Genomic DNA, 26,052 nt, shown 5'->3' on the forward strand with positions numbered 1-26,052 from the left:
CCGGTGGAGGGGATGTGCTGGTGCGGGCTGAGTGCTGGCCTGGAGCCAGCAGCTCTGTAACCCAAGCTTCGCTGACTCATCATGCTCTCTGAGCCCTGCCCCCATCCTGGCTTTCTTCCCACCCCTCTCCTCCCTCCTCACCTGCAGGAGGAGTGGTTTGGGGCAGGATATCTGAAACCCCATTGCCCATTGAACCTGACCTTGAGCTCTTCCCCTTTCAAAGCTGGTGGCAACTGGCTTCCAGCCTAGGCACTGCAACAGATAGGACATCTCAACAGCAAGTAACAGTTGTGACTCAAACTGTGTTAGACAATAAAGCACTGATTTCCTTCACATCAGGAAGGCAGGAGTCAGTGTGGATTTAAGGACTGACTGATTCAGTGGCTCAAGGATACCATCAAAAACCCAAGTTCTTTCCATCCCTTGGTTGTGCCATCCTTGGGGTTGGCTGTATCCTCAGGGTGGCAGCAAGATGGCAGCAGCAATTCCAAGGGTCACATCAAGACGCAACAGCCTCAGGAGGAAGGAGGCTGTGTCTTCTTCTGTGTCCTTCTTAGAAGCAAAGGCAACTTTCTCAGAAGCAACCCAACCATAAGGCTCTACCTCATGTCTTATTGACCAAAACTGGGTCACATGCCCATTTTCAAACCACTGCCTGGCAAGGGGAGGGGTGAGTGTGCCCCAGCTACCTATTGATACATAACACATTATCCCAAAATTCAGGCACTCAAGACAATCACAACTGTATCGGGATTATTTCTGACAGTTTTAGGGGTTGGCTGGGCTCAGCAAGGTGGTTTTCACTCAAGGTATCTCAGGCAGTGGCAGTGACCGTCATCTCCAAGGCTTCCTTGTTCATTTGTCCAGCAGTTGGACACTGAACAAGGTCCCACTGGGACCTCAGTTACGGTCAGTGGCTAGAGACCCATGCACAGTCTCTTCAGAAGGCCTGGGCTCCTTCAGAACATGGCAGCTGGCTCTTAAGAAGGAGCTTCCCAAGAGACGGACAGAAGCTGTATTGCCTTTCTTTAAAGTTACCTGGGAAGCTACCTGGTGTCATTTCCATCACAATCACCAGACCACCCAGACTTAAGGGGAGGGAACATAGATCCTGCTGGTTCACTGTGTGAGAGCATTCCCACTGGGAGGGAAGAAGGAGAGATGGGATCTGTAATGGTAACCGTCCTTGGAAAACAGGATCTGCTACACCATGATTGGCTTTGTTCTCCTGGCCCCGAGATTCTGACTTGGTGTTGAGGTGCAACCTGAGAGTCTGTTTCTCTGACAAGCTTCCAGGTAAGGTCAGGCTGTGCCGTGCTCCAGGGAGCTGAAGTTTTTAAAGCTCCCAAGGTAGTGATAACACGAAACAGTGTTGAGAGCCACTGGCTTAGATCTGCCTTGGACTTGGGAATAAAGCCCCTTCTCCTGAGTCTAGTCAGGGAGTAGTGGCTTCCCAAACGAAATGCAGGACAGGAAGGGGAAACGGTACAAGGCTTTCTCGTTGCTCCTCCTCCTTTCTCGTTGCTCCTCCCCCAGGCTCCGCCTCCTTAGACAAGGCTGTGCTTCGGGCAAGATGTTAAGCCCATGGGCTCAGGCCCAGCGTTTCTGTTCCTGGACCCCTTCCCTGATGAGCTGGCGTTCACCGGGCTGCAGCAAGAGCCTGCCCTTGAGAGAGAGGACGGCAGCGCCCAGCATCCTGGAGCGATGTGCTCTCCACACCACTGTCGGGGCCCAGGGCGGGCCTCCGGCCCCGAGTACACCTGATGGCTGCTCAGAAACGACCTTGCAGTCTCAGGGCTCAGAGTGCAGAGTTTAACCCGATCCTCACCACTGATCTTTTTAATGTAAATGGTAAAGTCCTCCTTGGATTAAGTTATTTTTATAACAAAATGGTACAAAGACTAAATTAAAGTCTAACCCCCCCCCACAAGAGGCTCCAGGTGAGTACCACATATTAAATCCAAAGCAATTCTCGGTGCCCTAAGTGAATGAGGATTGGAAGAGGGCTGTCCTACAAGGTCAGTGATAGGTTTGGGGAAAGTGGACTCGCCATTGCGAATCCAGACACGCTTTTTTGCCAAGTTTCGTCTTGTTGTCAGTTTAAACACTGTGACTTCAGCTCCACCTCCAGCAGATGGGCGTCCCCAGGTGTCGGCCTTATCAACAGGCGTGTAAAGCCCTTTTTAGAGTGCTAGGCACATAGTAGGTGCTTTGCAAGCATTATCTCATTTAACAGTCTCAATTCTGCACATAGAAGGACACTGAGACCTAGAGAGGGGTAGGAACTTGCTCACGATCACACAGATAGTATAACATTTGCAGTTCTCTGCAAGTCCTGTTTCAAATGGCTGGTGTCTGCAGTGCTAAACGCCCACCATGGCCAAAGCACCCACTTCCATAATCAGAGAGAGAGTCCAGGTTCCATCCAAAGACAGACAGAGGGCTTCCCTGGTGGCGCAGTGGTTGAGAGTCCGCCTGCCGATGCAGGGGACACGGGTTCGTGCCCCGGTCTGGGAAGATCCCACATGCCGCGGAGCGGCTGGGCCCATGAGCCATGGTCACTGAGCCTGCGCATCCGGAACCTGTGCTCCGCAACGGGAGAGGCCACAACAGTGAGAGGCCCGCGTACCGCAAAAAAAAAAAAAAAAAAAAAAAAAAAAAAAAAAAAATTCAAAGATAGAGAAGGAAAGCTCTCATTAAGTGGGAAAGAAAAGCGAGGTTTGTTCCCCTGAAAGCTGCTTGTTAACCCTGAGTCTTTGTCTCCCCTCTCTACTCATGATGCCAGCCTGCGTAGGAAAAGCTCACTGTTTCTTCCTTTACCCATACACAATACTTCTGACACCAGCTGTGTGGGGTTTTCCTGACACCAAACAACTCTCAGTGACACCGGCTGAGTGTCCTACAATTCAACTCATTCCTGACACTCTGTAGAGTCAGCACAGACCCCACAGACCGAGGGCTCAGTCCCACAAGACTGCCCTCACCACTTCAGATGCCAATCACAAGACATAGGTCCCCAGGTGACCCACAACTTCTGTCTGACTTGGCTACAGATTAGAAGGTCCCATGACTCTCTTCCTTGGGTCTGACCCCTTGCTAGAACTCAAGGAAACACTAACTTGCACTTACCAGTTTATTACATAACATCGGATGTGAAAAACGATTTAGATGAGTAGCCGGATGAAGAGATACAAGGGGTGAGATCTGGGAGGGGCCTGAGCACAGGGAGTGCTGTCCGTGCGTAGCTGGCATGCATCACCCTCCCCGCACACAGGCATGTTCGCCAACCTGGAAGCCCTCCACAGCCCGTACTTCAGGGTTTTCACGGAGGCTGCGTCACTGAGGCATGACGGATCGTTGACTCAGTCTCCAGCCCCCTCCCCTTCTCAGAGGGTGGAGGGTGGTGCGGCTGCAAGTCCCGGCTTCTGGTCATGGATGGCTTGGCCTTTCAGGGGACCAGCCCCCATCCTGGAGCTGCCCAGGAGCCCACCCAGAGTGGCCTCATTAGAACAAAAGACACTCCGGTCACCCAGGAAATTACCAGGGTGTTAGGAGCTCTGTGCCAGGAACGGGGGGCGGACACCAGTGTATGTGTTTCCCATTATGTCACACAGCCAGTGTTGGAAGTGGTCGCAGAACAAGACCCGACCTTCCTGACTGAGGCGCGGTCAGTGGGGGACCCTCACCGCGCTCTTTCTGCCTGTTAGCACGTGGAGGACTCGGCCCACGTGTGGACTGACCAGTGAGCACGTGACCGGGGCTCGTCTGCCGCATCCTCACCAGCTGATCCAAGCGTCGGGCTCAGCTCCTGGGGATGAGCTCACGGCCAACTCCGGCCCCCAGATCTCATTCTCCCAGGACACCTGGGGCAACGGCCGTGGGCAGGAGACCCCGCCGGCTGGCTGGAAAGGAGGGAGGACGTTTTCGTTTGCTCAGCACAACATTTCTGGAAGCACCTCATGTGTGAGCTCTTGTCCTGGTGGCTGCATGAGGTGCAAAGAAAAATGTGGCGTGTAAATGAATTCCCCTTCACCACACTTAAACGCGACAAGTGCCACCTTGTTTCTCTAAATCAAATTAAATCTGACTTTGAGCCCCGACTCAACTGGCTGGTGAGAAGTTCAAAGTCCCCGAGGGCAGCTCAGAAATCCAGCAGGGAGGGGCCGCAGAGGCTGCCTGGTAGCTGGAAGTCACAGCCCCACAGGGGAGGCGAGGGAGAGGCAGCGCCTCGGTCCTGAGACACGGCTCCCCACCCCCCAGGCCGCAAGGGGCTCTGGACTCTTGGAAGCCACCAGTTGCTCTTCCTGGCCCGTTTCCTCCCCGGCCTGGGACTGTCCCACAGTGGAGGGCTTCCTTCCGACCTGCCGCCTTGGGAAGCCATTCCACCTTCTCCCTGGGTGGGTCCCCACAGACAGGGCGCTGGATGGTTTCTTCTGTTCCTTCCACGTCCTGTGAGCTGGTAGGCAGCTGCTTAGGCTTGATTGGATGCAGGCCTGATCCACCGGCAACAACACTCCTTCCGGAGGCTTGGAAACACTGCTGTCTTTCTTTGTGAAGTTAGTGACCAGTGATTGCCACGGCCCAAGTCCGTTATTTTACTGTGATGGTTGCAAAACGCTGATGTTCTAATATCAGCCTTTCTTCATTGATGAGGTGGAAGACGGCGGTCCAGAGAAACCTTTCCTCCTCCGCTCTGGTTTCTGTCCCTCGGTCGTTACTCTGTAGCTGCATATGCCCTGTTGTATACATGCGCCCAGTCCCCAATGGGTGGACATTTGGGTTATTTCCAGTAATAACATCCACTACCAATATTTTGCCGACCGCCCCCAGAAGCCGCCCTTTGATCTTACCTTCATTTTGGAGACAGATCTCCCAGCCGTGAATATTAACATAGTTATTCTTTCTGGCCCCTGTGCTTTCCCTCTGCTCCAAGGGCATTAAGCAACCTCGTCACTACTAGCTTCCTCTAAGAAGCCTGCCCTGATTAAATGGCTCAGGAACGGCTACTTCTCTGTCAGCTTTTGGAGATGCCCAGAGCAAGGCTACATCATTACCGGGGGCGGGTGTCAAGTTCGTGTCACAGGGCAACGTTGCCAGGGCCCACGCACCCACTACTCCTGCCCCCACGTGGAGAAGGGGCCTTTCCTGGGGGCCCCTCTAGCTGTCAGTCATCAGCTCCTGAGGCCCAGGAACAATGCAAGTGGATTATGGTGAATAGGGAGCTAAAGCCACCTCTGTGTGGGAGAAGGTGTTATAATATAAGGCTGTCGCCAAATTAACGTTATCAAACAAACGTGCAAAAACAGCAGCCGTCATTACTCCCAGACAGTAGCTCAATCTGGAGCTGTCAGCGCCGTTCTGTGCCCTAAACACAGGGCTGTCTCTGCTCCTGCCCCTCTGCTCCTTCCGGAAAGAGGCCCCAAGCCAGCTCCCAGAACCTCTTTGTTTCCTCGGGAAAGAAGAAAGGGTGGGAGCTAAGATTTGTTCAGCCCCTACATGTGCCAGGCCCTTCACACACGGAACTCCACTGAATCCTCAGAATACTCTAGTGAAGGAAGCGTTGTTATTCCCATTGGACAGATTAGCAAACTGAGTCTAGGAGAGATCATGGAACTTGCCTTCCGCTCACTGGGCTTGTAGGTATGAAAGACTGGCTTTGACCAACCCCCAAGCCCATGCCCTTTGCCCTTTGCTGTTTGCTCTGCTGCTCCAAGTGTTCCTGGAACAATACCTCCCCAGCCTCCCCTCCCCATCTCTACAGACACCTCACATCAAGGTGCCTGCCTAGGGCGATGGCTCTCAGAGTTGGCTGTGTCCCAAGCAGGCTCCGTGTCTCTCTGCTCACGGCCTGTGCACGGCTTCAGCTCAGCCCCAAGGCCAAGATCTCTCCCAGGAGACAGACCGGGGGGATGGAGGGAGGAGGGGGCTCGAGCAGAGGCTGGCCTCCTGGCAAGTTGGCTAGGGGACACCAGGTCCTGGCAGGGGGATAGAGGCTCAGGAAGGGGTGGCCCAAGCACAGATCTGCCTGGTCACCAGGCTGGCCTGTCTGGCGACGGTGGCCCGTGATGGTTGGAGCAGGTGCACTGTCCTCCCCCTGACCAGCAGGTGCCTTCACCTCTCTCAGCCTCCACCTAACCCATCAGATGGAGGTCGGACGCCCGCCTCTAGGTTACATGTTAGAAATGTGACAAGGATTCTGCCAAGGATGCGTGTATATGAGGTTGTCATGGGTCTGGTGGGCAGGGCCACTGAGGGCCGTCCCAAGAGCAAGCTCTGGGCTGGAGCTGGGGCTGCGGACGGCGGCGGAGAAGCCCAGATCTGGTCCCTTTGTTCTCAGCACGTTCACGGCTGAGCAGAGCTCATGACCACGGTGCAGACCGCGCGGCGGCTATTACTACCAAGCGGTGGACCCTGTGAGCAGCGCCAGCGCCCCTTCAGTGGAGAACCTTCCCTGCCACTGGGAGGCCCGTGACCAGACACTAAGGCGCCCCCCCCCGCCTTTGGGAATTGCCTCACCCGCTGCCACACCCTTCCCGGGCGGCCCGCATCCCTGACAGCTCGTTTTGGGGGGATAGAAAGGCTTGGCTCTGCGGGGCTACTCAGGCTCCCTTGTTGGGGGGCGGGGGCGGGGCGTGTCTGCCTGCCTCCAGCGCCTCCTGGCGGTCGGGCCCCAAAGCCCGGCCCTGGGCCCACGGATACACCCCGAACCCCTGTGCTTCCCCGGGAATCCCACCTGCAGCGCGCATCGCTGTAATTATACAACTGCTGCTAAAACCTCCGGGCGGTGCCTTCCGGTGAGCCGGGCCGACCGGATTCTCAGGCAGCGGCGGGAACGTGCCTTCGGAGTGGGTCGGGGGCCCAAGCTGGGTCCATTATGGTCCCTCACACCGGCCGGGCTAAGGTGGGGCGCCCCCTGCCGCCCCCCGGAGGGCAGCGCAACCTGGACCGATTGCCCGCGCCGGGCAGACGCTTCCCCGGGCCGGCATCTCAGGATGTCCCCGGCGTCCTGATGACGCCCCCGCCCCCCGCAGAGGGGGCTCTGGAGTCACCTCTTGAGTAGCCGATGCCCTTTGCTGCACACAGTTCTAAGCCTCAGGTCTCTACAGTCCGCTGGCTCTGCTCCGCCCTTAGGGGACCGCGCCAAAGAAACCCTGCTTCGCAGCGCTGCGGCTGAGAATAGCCGTCGCTCCCCACTGACGGGTCACCTCTTCTCCGCGCGAACTATGTCCCGTTCTCCTTCGCCATCTGTAGGCGCTGTGACTCTGGGATATTTCATCATCCTGGTCGCTGCCCTCTGTAGACCCTGTAAGATTGCAATGTCTTTTTTTCCTTGAAGAATGTGCTGTATTAACAGGCATTACATGACAGGGAAAAGGGAAGGGGGCCCGCAGTCAAATAAATATAGGGAATACCGGTTAAGGCAAATCTACAAGTCAAAGTTTGTCCAGGTAGCCATAGACCATCCTTCTCTAAGATCTTCCTTGAGGGCCCTACAAGGGAACCACTAAACCACGTGTTCTTAGGAGAGGATTCCATATGGCTTTAAAGGTGCGAGTGGTTAAGCTGTATTTTTGATAGATGAAGGTGAAAGTGTGGAAAAGTTTTTGACAGTCCCTTTTAAAAGCGTTACACCTGTGGTACACCACGGGAAAGGGGTTCTTAAAGACTTGATTCAAAACTCCAGCACCGATTGCTGGAGACCATCATTGCCCTCCGCGTGGGCCTTGTGCATTTGTCTGTTCGGTTTGCCAAGAAGATGACATAAACCTGTCACCTAAGGCGATTTCCCGGCCTTAAGCCGATCTATAGCAGCCTGTACCTGGAGTATTGGTCTTGGGAGTTGAAAGTCTGTACTTGGCATTTACCCCCTGCCTTTATCAAATTATTCACTTGTCCATTCAACCTAGAACTTGCACCCACAAAGAAGCATTTTTTGTTTTTCAAATTTCAAATGCTTCTCCAATTTTATAAGGAAAAAAAAGCTAACAACTCTGCCCTCTTATGGCCAATGTATTGATTTCCTTCTCTTTAATACATTGCCTTGGGATAGAAAGGAACAAGCTTATTCCCTTTGCGACTTGACATTGCCTCATGTGCATTTGCTTCAGAATAAGGGACATCGGCTTGCGGAAGTGCAGAGGAACCTGTGAACATTTGGGCTGATTCCAACGAAAACATCTCCTAGTAACACTTTGCCAAGCCTCCCCTATTTTCGTTTTCTTATCTTTGATCTTATCTTCATTTTCAAGACCTGTGTCTGAGCAGTGAACATCAATGTTGTTACGCTTTCTGGTCCCTGTGATTTCCCTCTGCTCCAAGGACATTAAACATATCGCAAGCTTCCTCTAAGAAGCCTTCCCTGGCTAAATGCCTCAAGAGTGGTCACTTCTTTGCCAGCTTTGGAGAGGCCCAGAGCAAAGCTGGCAGCCCACTTCCAGGGAGGCGTAATAGCAGTAGTCTGATAGATGCTGCCGTGTTTCCCTTAGATTTTAAAACATCCTGTGGCACCCCTGGGAGTTCACTGCAGTGCTCTGGGGCACCACAGTACACGGTTTGGGACCTGTGGTCCCAGGGCAGTAAACTGGTGATTCAATGCCCCATCACCCTTGAACTCTTACCGTGCATTTCCTGCAGAGGTGGACATTGCCCTACACAGCCCAGTGCAATCATCAGCGTGGGGAGTTAACAGTGACACATCACTACCGTGCAAGCGCCACCGTGGAGGGCAGTCTAAGGGGCCACAGTGGACTAAAGGAGGAGCGACCGGGAGGGCTAGTGGGGCTCTTCGTTCAGGTGAAGGGGGAATGGGAGTGCCCTGGTAGGAGGGGCTTTCTAGCCACACCATGTGGAGTGGGAAGCTTTGTGCATTTGGGAATCGTGGGTTCACTGGGGCACAGAGACTAGAGACATAGGTTGGGGCCAGAAACCAAAGAACTTTGAACTCCAGACTAAGGATTTTGGATGTCCTTTTGGAGGCAGTGGGGAGCCAAAGAGGTTTCAGGCCGGACTCATTTTTTTTTTTCATTGAGGTATAATTGACATAACATTATAATAGTCTCAGGTGTGCAATGTAATGACTCGATATTTGTATGCACTGCAAAATGATCGCCACAATAATTCCAAGGTAACATCGTCACCACACACAGTTATACATTTCTTTTTCTTATAATGAGAACAGTCAAGATCCCCTCTCCTAGCTACGTTCAGATACGCAGTACAGTGTTGCTAACTAGAGCTGCCATGCTGCACGTTACGCCCCAGGATGCATTCATTTTATACCTGGAAACGTGTACCTTTTGACCTCTTTATTCATTTTATCCACCTCAGTCATCCCCCAATCTGTTCTCTATATCCATGAACTCAGTTTTTTGTTTGTTTGTTGTCTTGTTTTGGTTTTGGTTTTGTTATTGTTGTTTTAGATTCCATATGTAAGTGAAATCATACAGCATTTCTCTTTTTCTGTCTGACTTATTTCACTTGGCATAAGGCCCTCAGGGTCCATCCATGCTGTCACAAATGGCAAGATTTCATTGTTTGCTATGGCTGAGTAATATTCCATTGTATGGATATAATATATATATATGTATATACCACATCTTCTTTATTCATTCATCCATCAATGGACATCTAGGTTGTTTCAATGTCTTGGCTATTGTAAATAATGCTGCAGTAAACGTGGGGATATCTATATATCTTTTCAAATTAGTGTTTTCATTTTCTTCTGATAAATACCCAGAACTAAAATTGAATTGCTGAATCTTACGGTAGTTCTATTTTTAATTTTTTGAGGAACCTCCATACTGTTTTCCATAGCGGCTGCACCAATTTACATTCCCACAAATGTGTACTAGGGTTCCCTTTTCTCCACGTCATTGCCAACACTTGTTATTTTTTGGTTTTTTGATAATAGCCATTCTGACGGCGTGAGACGATCTCACTGTGGTTTTGACTTGCCTTTTCCTGATGATTAGCGATGAGGAGCATCTTTTCCTGTACGTGGCCATCTGCATGTCTTCTTTGGAAAAATGTATATTCAGATCCTTTGCCTATTTTTTTGATTTTTTCTTTTTTTTGCTGTAAGTTGTATGACATTTTTGACAATGGTCCCCCAGGCCACAGCCCAGATCAGGGGAGGAGCAGGGAGAGAGGCTGGGCTATGAGACAAGGGGGAGGCTGTTCACCTGCCCAGGTGGAGCCGACTGGAGGCCCAATGGGGATGGAGGGGTGGTCACCCCTCAGAGAGCCCTGTGCTGGTGGCTTCTTATCCCACCCAGGCCCATGAGGATGGAGGCCAGTCCTCTGCTTCATCTCACGAACTGCACAGCTCACCTCACGGCAGGAGATGCTCCACACACATGTACTTAATGATCTCAGAGCAGACCTGTCCAGATGTGGATTTGAGAACCTAAACGAAGCAGCATCGAAGAGGTCAGCTCTCAGGATGCATAACGTCATGGTTAATTCCGGAAGGTCTGAAGGCAGACAGCTTGTGTTTGTTTCCAGGCACCATCATGCTCTCCCTTTTCCTCACCCACCAAAAGATAGTAAGGATCACTCTCTGGGTTGTCATGGGGATTAAATGAAGACACTGGTGTAGGGTTCTTAGCCAGCACCTGGCACAGAGTAATAGTAAAATAAATGTTAGCTAATGTCGCACCTCTTGAAAGATCTGTGTCCTGATGAAGGGGTCACTTTCATCAGAGGCAATATAAGGACCAACAATTTGTTTAATCAGTAAATTCTTAAGAAATAGGATGTTGGGCTGGGCTCCAGGAGCTTGGATGGAGACGGGGAAGGGGCAGGATGGGGAGCTAAGGGGCGGAAAGATTCCAGAAGGGAGGCTGGCATCCGGAAGCCAGCAGAGTGGTCAACAGATGCTTTGACTCGAGGGGGTGGGCTGAGGGACAGAGACTAAGGAGAGGCCACGGGCGGACCAGGGTGCAGCAGACCGGACGATGGTGTGGGCAGAGTCGCGAGAGGCTGGCAGGCGTGAAGGGGAGAGGGAGGGATAGCGTGAGACAGTCATGTGTCTCCCATTCACTCCGAGCACAGAAGACCTTCCCATTGATCCCCGGGGTCCTCAGGACTCAAGCCTGGGGTTCAGGCTCAGGGTGGACCCACCCCGGGAACCTGGGGAGAGGAGAAAACAGCCCCAGCGCGATCTCAACTCCCAGGGAGTCTGCTGGTGTGCTCCGACACAGGGGGGACGCTAGACAGAAAGGAAGCCATGCCTTCAGCCTTTCCTGGTTGCAGTCATTGGCACACGCTCCTTATAGGAGGAAGGGCTTTCCTTTGGGACAGCAGTCCAAAGAGGGTTAATTTCATTTCTTTAAAAGAAGCACCAAAATCCCACCATAGTTCACATAGTTCAAACGCATTTACGTGAACAGACAACATTTATAGCAGGAAGAAAAAAGATAGCTGCCACACACACACACACACACACACACACACGTGCCAAGCTTCCAAAGGCAGAGCAGGTGTGTCCCGCTGGGAGGACTGTGCAATCAGGAGGCCGATAATTAAGCGGCAGATATATATGGAGACAGTTCTTTGGCCAGAGAACATTGCAGATTGCTCTGCAATCCCATCATCTCTAGCTAGAAAGAGGAAAAATGTGGAGAATCTAGCAATTACCTCTGAAAGCTTACCCGGTGATGGGCGGAGGGAAAGGCGGGGAGAGGACAGGCCCCGGGCACCAGGTCTGAGCCGGTGTCTGGGGCAGCGGGAGAGGAGGCTGGGGGCGGGGGGGGGGGGGCAGGGCTGCAGGCTCTCCCATTTGGGGCTCACAACCTCGTATGCGGGCATGCACCCGGCCCCTCCTGCAGTCTTTCTGTCTTTGAGAATGAACTTCTCAACAGCAGAGACCCAGCTCTATGAATTCACAAACCATGACTTCCCAGGAAGTTCCCTGCCTTAAAGAGGCACATCTGTAATTAACTCGGGGGTCCGTTTAGAGAAACAAATTCTCCGCAGCAGGGCCCAGCTGGTTGCCATGGAAACGCCCCGCACACAGATGTAGGTTCTGGCGTATTCTGGGATGGAACGTAACCGCCCTGCTCTTCTGATGCAGCCATCTTGGTGCTGTGGACACTCTGACTGTGGCTGAGAACCAACCGCTTCAACTTTCAGATACTGTCCACTAGCAAGTGAGGGTCAACAGGGAATGGGAGAGCTAGACGTGGAGGATGTAAATAGAAATTTAAAGGGCTGAGCCTAAAGGGGCGGCTGAGCTAGTGGGGCCAGTGATGAGGGAAGGCTTTCCCAAGGAAGTGGCATTTGAAACCCAGCCCCGACAAGTAGGAGTTCCTGGGGAAAGGCCTCAGGCAGATGCTTCCAGGCTGGCAGCGGCCCGCGCAAAGGCTCTGAGGTGTGTTTGAGAACTTGAAGGAAGCCCAGGTCAGCGAGCTGGGAGGGTGGAGGGGCTAAGAGACGGCGTTAGGGACAGGGGAAGGGTACAGATTATCACTATTGGGCACACTACTTGGTATTTGTTGGAGAGGAAAAAAAGCACTTTACAGAACCATTTTCCACAAAAATGGTCAAGTCAAAACTGCCCAGACCAGACACACTAGTTCACAAGGGCCTGTTCCAGTCCTTCTCTACCGGGTGTTCTGAGTTAATTGTCTATTTCTGAACACTCTGCAGGAGAACTCAGCAGAGAACAATGTTGTCACATTTTTAGTGTGAATTTTGTGTTTATTCTGAATTATTGCCCCAGAAAAATGTGGAGAATCACTCACACGTGTTAGGTGTCAGCCACCTGCCAGGTGCTGGAGGGGCACTTCAGGTGTGTGGTCTCCAACCTTCTCTTCAGAATGACCCGATGGAATAGATTCTTTTTTCCACTGCATGCACGAGAAGTTGGAGTTTGGGAGAAAACAAATAACTTGCCCCAAACCACCCAGCCTGCAGGTGGAGGGGCCTGACTGCTGTCACGATCCCAGGATCACCTGCCACCCTCAGCTAAGCTTTAACCTAATTGAAAGTTACCTGTTGAGCGCCCACTGCGCGTCAGAGGCCGTTCCAGCGAAAGGCCCCCAGGAACGGACCTTCCGGTGGGAGGGGCTGGGGATGGAACCCGGTAACACACACCTGAGGTAGGTGCAGGTGCGATGAGGCCCATAAAATAGGATCAGGGCTAAGAGAGTGGGGGCGGCCTCTCTGATGGGGTGACATTTGGGTTGAGCCCTGTACGGTAGGGGACATTTGTGGAATCTGTTAGAAATAAAGGTTTGGATTAAGTTCAGAAAATGGTGGCATAACTCTCGGTGCGGAGCCGTTCGTTGTCTTAGCTACCTGCTCGGACACAAGGGGAGAGCGCCATCTAGCGGCTGGATCCCGAAACTGCATGGATGGCGCCTGCAGGCTCGGTGCATTTAACCTCCACACGCGGAAGAGAGACCCAACCTTTTATAAGCCCCCTGCAATTCAGAGACTGTACGGTGGGTATTCTCGACCCCGAAACAAGTAAGTAAACAAACAAACAAGCCAATGAATGAATGAGTGAATGAATGAATAAATAAACGAATAAATGAATAAATAAAATAAATAAATCTCCAAGCCTCGTGTGTAACTCTATGTGTGTGCACATATTTTTTTGGCCACACCTAGGTGCCACTTGTTAATATTATTAACATTTTTTCTGTAAACGACTGACTGACTTGTTCACTGAAATGCATTTCATTTAAAAGAAAAATCTTTGTCAACCTCATGCAGTACATGGAAATCCAATATTGTGCACAGAAGTAGAAAGTTATGATCAAGGCGAATCCACAGAACGTGGAATCTCATGGTTGACTTCTGGCCAGGTGCTGCTGCCTCCTGAGCGCTCTGGACGCCAGGCCTTGCCCTGTTAAAGGGATAGGCTGGCAAGTACGTCTGGGATGTCAGAGCTAGAGGAGCAGAACCAAGCAGAACCCTTAATCGGAAGGGACGAAAGACACGAAGAGGAAAAAAACTTTCTCACAGGGAGATGGGATACTATTTAAGGTCAGGCCCTGCTCCACCTAACCTTCAGGGGTGCACTGCCCCGGAGGGTCCAAAAACACATGACTGTGTGTGTATGCTTCTCTGGGCATGGAATCTTCATGACAATCACCGGAAATGGTCCTGGTGACCATACACCACACCACACCCTCACCCCACCCTGGCCCCGGGAGGTTGAATGCCATGAACCTGAACCAGAAATGAGGTCTCTTTTTCTGCACCTGGAGATGTGAGTGTCATCCATTAAGGGGGACAAAATCCTCCTTTAATACAACTTATTCATTCATTGAAAGCAGTTTTAAAACGTATCCAAATGGTGTGTATGATTCTTTGGGTACTTTTTATTAAATTTGTGCATTATGATTTTGGGGTCAAGGGGAAAATAAAGGAGAAATTGTGATCCCATTATATTTTTTTTGCATTTTTAAATTTTTCATTTTTTAATTCATAGGCTATATTTTTAGAGCAGTTTTAGGTTGACAAATAAATTTTAAAGTCAAATTTTCAGAAAAGTTGTCAAGAGCAGTTGTTCTTTCATTTCACGACCTCATTCCTGATCAGTCTGTAGAGATAGGTATCTTTCTGATGCACATGGGGACTTAGGACAGTGTAGCTGGGGGAGGCTGCCCGGGCAGCGGCCTGGAGCAGGATGGATTTCATGGAAGGCAGCTCTTCTCTACCGACACGCTGCCAGGGTCAGGTGTCATGCTAACCAGTCACTAGCCAGTTCCCATTCCTGGCCCAGTTGCTCCATTTCCAGAAGCAAAGGATCTGCTTATAAAAATCTGATTGGGGGCTTCCCTGGTGGCGCAGTGGTTGAGAATCTGCCTGCTAATGCAGGGGACACGGGTTTGAGCCCTGGTCTGGGAAGATCCCACATGCCGTGGAGCAACTGGGCCCGTGAGCCACAGCTACTGAGCCTGCGCGTCTGGAGCTCATGCTCCGCGACAAAAGAGGCTGCAACAGTGAGAGGCCCGCGCACCGCAATGAAGAGTAGCCCCCGCTTGCCACAACTAGAGAAAACCCTCGCACAGAAACGAAGACGCAACACAGCCAACATAAATAAATAAATAAATAAATTTATTAAAAATAAATCTGATTGAGAATAAGAACAGAAAAAGCTGACCCAGCCTACAAGGTTAGGAAGCTAAAGATGAGATTTTGAAGGTTGAAGGAGATCAGGTTTCACGTCTGCCACAGGGTTACTTTTCTGAGCAGGGGTGCTGTGCAGACCAAGACTGGCTCTTTCCCACCATCTCTGGGTGTTCTCCAAGGGAAAGAGTAGAACACCGCGATCTGGCAGCCGGAAAATGAGATTTCCACATCACCCGGCTCTGTCTGCCCAACTCTGCTCTGAAAACACAGAATCTAAAAGGCCAATGGCCTTGATTTCCCGGTGGAGGAAAAGGGCAGGAGAGGCCTGTGAAGAGCTCACATTTCTACAGCTTTTGGACGAGAAGCCTCCTGGGTTCAGAAAGTGCCTTGTTTTTTTCAGAGCGCGCATCCTGGTGATTGCCACTTAGTACACACTGGCTGAGAACGCAGAGTCCACCGAAAGTGACTACGAATTCCGTAGCGCTTTGGAACATACATGTGGTCGATTCATCACAACGGCACCTACACAATTTCAAAAACCAGTAATCTGTACCCACACAGACCTTGTTTTATTGCACTTCACTTTATTGTGCTTCACAGATATTGCATTTTTTTTACAAACTGAAGGTTTGTGGCAACCCTTTTCCCACCAGCATTTGCTCACTTCACATCTCTGTGTCACATTTTGGTAGTTCTCGTCATATTTCAAATTTTTCGTTATTACTACTGTACTTGTCATGGTGGTCAGTGATCGGTGATCTTTGATGTTACCACTGCAAATAGATTACAACTCACTGAAGGCTCAGATGATGCTTAGCATTTTTTAGCAATAAAGTATTTTCTTTTTTTTTTTTTTTTTTGCAGTATGCGGGACTCTCACTGTTGTGGCCTCTCCCGTTGCGGAGCACAGGCTCCGGACGCGCAGGCTCAGTGGCCATGGCTCACGGGTCCAGCCGCTCCGCGGCATGTGGGATCTTCCCAGACCGGGGCACGAACCCGTGTCCCCTGCATTGGCAGGCCGACTCGCAACCACTGCGCCACCAGGGAAACCCAATAAAGTATTTTCAAATTAAGGTATGCACATCTTTTTTTAGACATAAAGCTATTGCACACTCAACAGACTACAGTATAATGTAAACATAACTTTTATATGTATTGGGGAAACCAGAAACTTTGTGTGACTTGCTTTATTGTGATATTCGCTTTATCTTGCTGGTCTGGAACTGAACCCGCCAACTCTCTGAGCTCTGCCTGTGCATGCAAGACACGGCATTTACTCTGTCTGTGGGCAGAGCTGCTTCTCCAAGACTTTGAGACCCTGACAATCAGTCACTGTCCCTTCGGGGTCTGTGGCCCATCATTTGGGAACCTCTGCTTTCAACCATTCATGAAAATAGTACCCACATTCATCCTCCCCCTCCCCCTCATCCTCCCCCTCATCCTTCCCCTCCCCCTCCCCCTCCTCCTCTTCCTGTGCTGCTGCTTCTCCCCCTCCCATCTCCCTCCACAGTCATCTGTCCCCACCCCTCTCCCTCGCACACACAAAGGGCACACACCCCTCCTCCCTCCGCACAGAAGTAAATGCACGAGCACAAACCCTGGCGTCTCACGCCCTTGATCCTTCCCCACCAGCACACACATGTGTGCACGTGTGTGTGTCTGCACAGAACAGGAAGGGTCTCTTCCAACCCCTTCACCCCACAGACCCCTGAGACTCCTCCCTGTCTAGAAACATGCACCTGCACCGCGCACACCTCTCCCCGTCCTCTCTAGGAGTTGTCGCCCCCGACTTGCTCTGACCTCTTGGAGACACAGGTCACAAGCAAACTTCCTCACTCCCAGAAGCCCTGCACTCCGCCCGCGCCCAGTCCTAAGGCCCTCGGGCCCAACACGGAGAACAAAGACCAGCCTTCAGGACATGGTCCCCGAGCAGGTGGCCTTCTAGGATTAATCGGAATCATTTCTGCTGGTGCTTGAGAATCGGTGTCCCACCAGCAGGCAGCGGCACTTGCGGTGTGCCAGGCGCTGTGCTGCACCCAGGGCGGCCAGAAGTAGGGAGCTGCAGGCCCTGCCCTCAAGGGCTCAGCGTCCAGTGGGGACGGGGCGGGGGGGGAGCAGCCCCGGGGGGTAGAGGCTCTAACACAGTTACTGGGCACCATGGGCGCCCAAAAGTGGGCTGTCAGAGGTACCTGGGCGGGTCACAGAGGAGAGGATGCTTGGGCTGGACCGAAGACAATGGGCAGCCCCTTGGCCAGGCAGGCAAAGAGGCTAAGACATCCAGGGGGCAGAGGAAGGACAGAGACCCAGGTGGTGGGGGGCGGGGGGCGGCTTGTGCTGGAACCCAGTTCCCAGCCCTCGCCCAAATATCCTGTGTTCCTTGTATCCTTCCAACAGGTTTTCTTCAGTTAAGCGGGCCAGAGTGATTTTTGTTGTCTTCGCCCCTCGAAGTATCTTCCTTTCAACTGTGAACTTAAAACTCTCTCTAAAAAAAATAAAGTCTTTAAAAACGAAACATCTCTTGCCCACCGACTACTCCCTGTCCGTAGGACATACAGCTGTGAACAAGATGAGACACCAAGATGCCTTCTGTCTTTCTCCATCCCTTGAAATGACCAGTGCGAGAAGTTAGATGGTTCCACAGCCTGATTTGTGTGGAGAGGGAGGGAGGAGAGTACGTGCACGTGGCCAAGGTCATGGACGCCGCTCCCAGCTAAAGCCAGTCTGTTGCTCTTTCCTTCTTCCCTAGGCACAGAGCCCCTGATGTTCGGCTGGACACATGGCTGCCATGAATAAAGATGACATTTCTTAGCCTCTCTTTGCAGCAATGGCATCTGTTTCCTTTTCGCCTTCCCTTCTTCCTCCTAACTGGAATGTAGATGTGAAGCCTGGCGCTCAAGCAGCCATCTTGGATCACAAGATGACTATGTGCATGGAAACCATTTATGGAGGAACAACAAGATGGAAGGAGTCTGGGGTCCTGACACCAAGAAAAACACGCTAGCCATACCTCCAGATTTCTTGCCTATGAAAGAGAAGTATAATTCTACCTTGTTAAACTATTATTTTGGTTTTTTTTCTTTGCTCCTTGCAGCCAAATCTGACCCTATGGTATATCCATGGGTGCCTCTGGGCCTTTCTGTCTCTAGTTGTGTTTCCATTCAGTCCCTCCTTCCTGTCTCCATCAGTGTGACCCCTTCACAACACAAATCTGATGACTTCCAATGGCTCTCCTTTGCCCATAGGATACGAAATAAACTGCTTGACCACTCGTGGTCTTGGCTTGGAGAAAACCAGTTTAATTCCTCCTCCTTGCCTGATGCCCTGCTATGACATTTAAAAGAGGTATTGGTGAAGATGGCAGTGCTGGGCATCGAGCCTGGGGGCTGGTCAGGGGGAATGAAGATGTAAGATGAGTGCCGGTGTGATTGGGGAGAAAGGGAAGCCACATGGGTGACCCACGGAACCTTGGTCCTGATAGGTGATATAGTGGAGAGAGAACCCAGCCCATCACTGGGGAGTCGGCTGGGACCTGCATACTTGGGCTCCTTAACTGGGGTGAAGCTAATAGCTTGTTAGAGTGCTAAGAAAGGAAATCACGTGACCCGTTCAGTCCCCACAGCCTTTACTCTGGCCTCGTAATAGGCTGTTTGTGTGTCTGGAATGAATACTTACGAAACTGCAGGCATGACCCCAAGGGAATGGATCTTCTGCTCTCATCCCTCATTCAGGCTGTTGGTTCTTGGCCGCCTGATGAACGTGCTGCGTGGGCCACGGGTCATCCTTTGGTTTCTTGGTGGTCGCCGGCACAGAATGTGAACCGTGTTTCCAAAGGCTACTTGACCAGTCTGTCTGGGGCAGAGATCCAATTTTACTTACTGTTCCAGAAGCCACGGTGGAGCCAATAAATATCTGATTAATAAGTACTGTTATTTACAGGTAAAGATGGTAGTGTAGAGACGGAAGAAACCTTTTCCACTAGTTTGCACCAGAGCTGCTCTGAGGGAAGGAGGGGCAGCCTTTGATTAGGAAAACCCCAGGATCGACCACTTTGGGGGCGGGAAGGGGAAGACCGGAGGATGATTAGAGAGAGAGAACAAAAGCCAAAGAGGAACAGAAGTGTAGTGGTGGGTATGCGTGGAGAACGGGCTGCGGAGGACCGCACGCAGGACAGAGGCAGGACAATGTAGCCCCGGTTAGCGGAAACAACCAAGGGACCATTTAATATAGCAAAGTCAGGCCTTCCCTGGTGGTGCACGTTGAGAGTCTGCCTGCCGATGCAGGGGACGCAGGTTCGTGCCCCGGTCCGGGAAGATCCCACGTGCCGTGGAGCGGCTGGGCCCGTGAGCCATGGCCGCTGAGCCTGCGCGTCCGGAGCCTGTGTGAGAGGCCCGCATACCGCAAAAAAACAAAACAAAACAAATAGCAAATTCAACTCGCAGTGATCTTTCTGGTGGTGCTGAGATGCGCCTTCCTTTTGCCACACCCTCAATACCCCGCAAAAGTCTGTATCAGTGGAAGTTTGAGAAGGACTCCAGGTAAAAAGGTGATTCTCTACTGTGGAGTCAAGCTCAGGGTGGAGCTAGAGGCCATCCTTCCAGACAACAGGCGCAGACCAGGAGCCGGATGCGACCTGCAAAAGGCTCAGGGAAGTGAGACGGGGATTTAAGCAGGTCTCATCTTAATTTTAAGGGGCAGCGTGAGCCCAGGTGATACCTGGTCGTCAGTGGGACTGGGTGTCTCTCAAGAGGGCAGGTGCTCAAAATTAGTTCTCCAGGAGAAGGATGAGGCGAGGTTGGATGTGCTGGGCTGGCGTGGGACAGGATGGTGCACAGAGATGGGATAAGCCACCAGGACTCATGCTCCGGGTCCTTTTGGGACCAAGTGTCCAAGGAGGGGAAGACGCTGGTCTAGATTGGAGGAGCTTCCTGTGGTGTGAGGGAAGAGAAAAGTTAACTGGGCCATTCAAGTGCTGAACCCATGACCTTGACCTGAAGTCCGTACCTACCTCTGTCTACAGACAGTTCTTGCCTCCGAGGCAGGTTCAGAGCTTAGAAGACACTTTCCAGTAGAAATGGCCCTGTGCAAGATTCTTAGGTTCCCCGAAATTGTGGGTTGTGTCCAGCCCCCAAGACCAGCGTGAACTTCCAGTGTGTCTGGACGTGGAACTAATAGGACTCGAGATCCTAACTTCAATTTAACATATTATTTCCCACAAAGGAAAACACAGTGCTAGTTGTGATTTAAAAACCAAACAAACAAAGAAACAAGGGGTGTTGCTTCTCCAAGACCATCAAGAACGCAGACATCTCCAGGACCTCAGCGCCAGCTCACATGGGAGGGACAGGCTTGGGGAACTTATGGAGAGAGAAGTGGGGACTCAGATGGAGCAGAGGGAACACAAGGTAAACTCATGAATCGGTGAAACACTGGGCATTGCTCACCTAGTTAGGGATCTAAAGAGGGAAAGGCAGTGGCTCTCCACCCACCATCTCGAATCGCCCTTACACATTCTTGCTGACTGGTAATTCAACTTCTGCTTGAATATCCCCAGGGACAGGAGACTCACTACCACACAGGGGAATACCTTTCTGCTCTGGAGAGCCCCGCATGGCTGAAAGGTAACATAAACATATGTACCAAGTTTCCTAATCTCATTCTGCCCTTGGAGTTGGAACCTGCCGGCCCCTGGGGATGGGGGAAAAGTGGGGAGGATGCACGTCTAGGGTGGAGAACCCAAAGCCAAGGTGGTTCTTAAAGACCTGAATGTTGGGGTCCCTCTCTGCACCCTACTGCATGCTGTGTCCAATGGCATTGTGACTACTTGTCTCAGTTTGAGCTGCTATAACAGGAATACCTTAGACTGGGGGACAGACATCAACCATTCACTTTTCACTCTCTGGGGAGTCTGAGTGCATGACGCCAGCCTGGTCGGTCCTGGGGTCGCTCTCTTCCTGGATTCCGTGCGCGGTGGAGAGAGAGGGCTCGGTTCTCTGCGTGCCCTTTTAAGGGCATCAGTCCCGCCACAGCAGCTCACCGCACCCGTCACCCAAATCAAATCACCTCCCAGAGGCCTTACCTCCACATACCATCCACTGGGGGTTAAGGCTTCAACACACGAATTTTGAGGGGACACAAAGATGCAGAGCATAGCACGGCTGTTTATTGAGCACTTAGTACGTGCTAACAGTCTAATAATTATTATATGCTAGATAGACAATTACTATATGCTCAATAGGCACAAGTACTGCTTCCTTTGATGGGTGAGGAAACGGAGGCTGGCCACGTGTAGTAACTTGCCCGAAGTTTTCCCAGTCAGTAAGGGGCAGAGCTGCCAGGGTCCCAAGTCCATACTCTTGACCACGACCCGCGGTCCTGCCTGGGTATGTCGTCAGCCTGAGACCCCTCCACTCCTCCCAGCCAGCCTCCACTTCTCTGCCTTGCAAGAAGCGTGGCGTGTTCTGCGTTCATGGGCTACAAGAGGACCAGGACAGGACGGCTCATAGCTGAGCGTCTCTGTATTCCAGGAGACACCGTGGGCTGTTCCGACGGAGGGAGATTCTGCTTTCTGGGGTACAGACTCGGAAGGCACAGGCAGTGAGGTAGACGCAGACGGCAGACTCGGGAGCAGCTGCGCCGAGCACCTTCTCCCTGGAGAAGAGGAAGTCATCAATTTTTAAAAATAGAAAACCCAAAGTAAACCAACATCTTCAGAGACACTCTGTGTGCTGTTCTCAGAAGTGAAACGGTTTGAAGCTTCCCACTTCTCTCCTCTCTCTTTCTCTCTCACACACATGTTCCCCGGCCTCCCCCTCTCTCTGAAGCTTGTTTGTGACGCCCCACCTAGCAAGGCTGTCTTCTGGGGTGTCTAGGCTTGGTACCAGTGACACCACCAAAGACATGTATTCTTTTCATATGCTTGTCTGCCTGTGTCTCAAACCAGAAGAACGATTTTCTCCTAAATGAACAGATCTTCGCCCTTGTCTCTTGTAAAGTGGAGCAGGCAGCACCTTCCTTGCACTGGGTTGGACTGCGCCCCATGACAGCTCAGCATCACGCTTGTTCATCTCAGAAGAAACCCTTCTTTGCTTTCCTGTGAACTTGTGTCTGAATGATTCGCCTACGCCATGTGGCATATCACTCCAGGGGCATAATAGCGAAGCTTAGTAGAGTGGCGGCTAGGAGGAGCGGAGGCTGTGCAGCTCCATCCCTCCTTCCAGAAAGGTTTCCTGAGCAGCTACTGTGTGCTTGGCACTCCAGGTGGGAGAGTCTCACCTGTATTCAGGTGAGATGTGTGTGTCTCTCCCCCACGGAAAGGAAAGGCCATGTACCTAGCACAGTGCATGACAGAGAGTAAACATTTGTCAAATGAGTGGGTTCAGCATCGCTCCATGGCGATTGCATAAAGTACCACAATGCTCTGCAGCTCATTCATCAAGAGGGGAAGTCATCAGCTTCACTGCCCCCTTGAAGCTGGGCTGGCCTTGCCTTGCTGTGGCCAATGGAATACAGTGAAAGTGACATGTGATTTCCCGGCTTAAACTTCGAGAGGCCACAGGCACCTGCCAACCCTTCCACTCTTGCTGCTCTTGGCGCCCTGAGCCATCCTGTGATGGGGTCCTGACTAGCCCCCTGGCTGACGAGAGACCCAGGTTACCGCGTCGCCCCGTCCAAATGCCAGCTGGCTTCCGGAGGCAGCACTACTTGGCTCAGTACAAACACCCAGGTCGGCCCAGCCACGACCTGCCCTTCTGCCCAGACCCAGCCAAGATCAGCTGAGTCCGACCCGGCTGACCTGCAGCTGCTGAGAGCGCCTCGTCCAAAAGGCCAACTCACAGAACTGTGGCCTAAAGAAATCATGATTGTTTTCTAATCTTTAATAAAGATTTTCCCCGGCTTCTCAACTAAAAAAGCAATACATGTTTTTATAGAATACTTTGAAAACACATAACACTACTGTTAACATGTTGTATTCTTAGCTTCATGCATATGTGGATATATCACCTTTTCAAGAGGGGATCACAGTCTATACACTGAGTTGTATCATATTTTTTAACTTAATGAATTACGAACATTTTTTGACATAAGAAAATACTATTTTGTAATTTTCTTTGTAATCAACTGCATATACTCTATTACATTGCTGTAATTTCCCGAAACAGTTCCCTATGGATGGACATTTGTATTGTTTTCACATTTTGCTGTCTGAACTAGCACTGTGATCAGTATACTTGCAGAAATAATTTGAGATATATTTCTATTTCCTTAGGACAATTTTTTTTTAATGGAAATGCTGAATTAAAGGGAAACTCCGTTTTCTAGGTTTTGGACCATATTGTCTCCTTGCTCTATGGAAGCATTTCTCAAAACTTCTGATTTTGAGGCCTTTTAATACTCCTAAGAATTATTGAGGTTCCCAAAGAGCTTTTGTATATGTGTGTTATTTCTATCAATACTATCTTAGAAATCAAAGTATAGAGATTTTTAAAATAGCTATTCGCTTAAAATAATGACAATAAACTCATTAAATGTTAACATAAAACTATATCTAATGAAAAATAAACATTTTACAAAACAAAACAAAATTACTGAAAAGAGAGGCATTGTTTTACATTTTTGCAAATCTCATTAACATGTGACTTAATAAAAGATGCTGAATTCTCATATCTGCATTTTATGTTGCAATATCACAGATCATGAAGCCTCTGGGAAACTCCAGAGTACACTAGTGAGAAAATGAGGGTGAAAATATCACACAACATCTTAATATTACTGTGAAAATAGTTTTAAGCTCCTAGATTCTTTGAAAGGGACTCAGGGAGCCCTGGGGTGGGGGGTGGGGGCAGTCCAAGGAACATTATCTTTAAAGAAAGGAAAAACCTAATTTGTTAAGCAAAAAGTAGGATCTCTTTATTGCTGTTTTTTAACCTTTATTGAGATATACATTACATACTATAAAGTACCCATTTGAAGTCTTTAAATCATTATTGTTTTAAACCACTAAATTCCAGGGCTGTTTGTTACACAGCCAAAGCTAACTGGTATAAATTATGTATTAATATTGACAGTGAAATAAAAGCACTGAATAATACATGAAATAAATAGCTTCTGTACAGTCAAGACAACTAAATCAGTAAGTGGCACTGTTATTGTTATTGTCACTATTTGTAACAGTCAACTATTTATTGAGTTCCTGCTACAAGCATTTATTATTCTCCAGCTCATTCAGATCGCTCAGTAACCAACCTGTGAAGGAGGTTTTGCTGGTTCAGTTCCGGTCCCTGTAGATTTTAAGAAATTATTACTGTCCATTGCAGGGGTGCTGTCGGGGACACAGAAGAATTAGATGACACCATCTCTGCTCACAAAAGTGGGTGAGATGTACAAATGTGAAACGTCTCAAGAACACCGTCTATCCGTTCTCTCATTTATTTATTTCAGAAACGTTTGTGGAGTATCCACTTCACACAAGGCTCCGTGTTAGACCGAGGGAAACAGAGACTAAGTGTGGGTTCACGTTCCCCCACGCCCCCCACCTGCTCCCGCCTTAAGGCGTCCGTCTAGTGGTGGTCTACATACATAAACACCGATCACACATCACAACACAGAGAGATTCCAAGAAAATAAAGATCAGTGAGGACAACACTGGCAATGAAGACTCAAAACACTGTGATTCCAGACTCCATACCAGGAAATCAGAGACGATCAACAGGCAGGGCTGCAAACTCCCCACTGAAGGCATAACTCTTTCATATCAAGAAGAAAATAGCCTACAGGCCAGTAGAAAACTAGGCAAAGGCTTTGATCATTCACTGGAAAAGGCACTGAAAGTTCTTATGAGCCTGCTCTCATAATACGGGAAAATTTATCCTGATACACCATGTTTTACCTAGAGCATGGGCAAAGAAGTAAAAGTTTTATTACACTTTTGGAGACGCTCTTGTACATTGACGTAAAACGGTACAACCTTGTCTAGATCGATGTGGCAGCATTGATCAAGATTATAAATGGAGGAAGGCGGAAGATGGCGGAAGAGTAAGACGCGGAGATCACCTTCCTCCCCACAGATACACCAGAAATACATCTACACGTGGAACAACTCCTACAGAACACCTACTGAAGGCTGGCAGAAGACCTCAGACCTCCCAAAAGGCAAGAAACTCCCCACGTACCTGGGTAGGGCAAAAGAAAAAACAGAGACAAAAGAATAGGGACGGCACCTGCACCAGTGGGAGGGAGCGGTGAAGGAGGAAAAGTTTCCACACTCTAGGAAGCCCCTTCGCGGGCGGAGACTGCGGGAGGCGGAGGGGGGAGCTTCGAAGCTGCGGAGGAGAGCACAGCCACTGGGGTGCGGAGGGCAAAGCGAGGATATTCCCGCACAGAGGATCGGTGCCGACCGGCACTCACCAGCCCGAGAGGCTTGTCTGCTCACCCGCCGGGGCGGGCGGGGCTGTGAGCTGAGGCCGGAGCGCAGGGAGAGGACTGGGGTTGGCGGCTTGAACATAGCCTGAAGGGGTTAGTGCACCACAGCTAGCCGGGAGGGAGTCCGGGGAAAAGCCTGCACCTGCAGAAGAGGCAGGAGACTTTTCCTTCCCTCTTTGTTTCCTGGGGCGTGAGGAGAGGGGTTTAAGAACGCTGCTTAAAGGAACTCCAGAGACGGGCGCGAGCCGCGGCTGAAAGCGCGGACCCCAGAGGCGGGCGGGAGACGTTAAGGCTGCTGCTGCCGCCACCGAGGGGCCTGTGTGCGAGCACAGGTCACTCTCCACACCCCTCTTCCGCGGAGCCTGTGCAGCCCGCCACTGCCGGGTTCCTGGGATCCAGGGACAACTTCCCCGGGAGGGCGCACAGCGCGCCTCAGGCTGGTGCAAAGTCACGCCGGCCTTTGCCACCGCAGGCCCGCCCCGCACTCTGTGCCCCTCCGTCCCCGCCGGCCTGAGTGCGCCAGAGCCCCCAATCAGCGGCTCTTTTAAC

This window comes from Lagenorhynchus albirostris, chromosome 20 (assembly GCF_949774975.1).
Source record: "Lagenorhynchus albirostris chromosome 20, mLagAlb1.1, whole genome shotgun sequence".
Lineage (NCBI taxonomy): Eukaryota > Metazoa > Chordata > Mammalia > Artiodactyla > Delphinidae > Lagenorhynchus > Lagenorhynchus albirostris.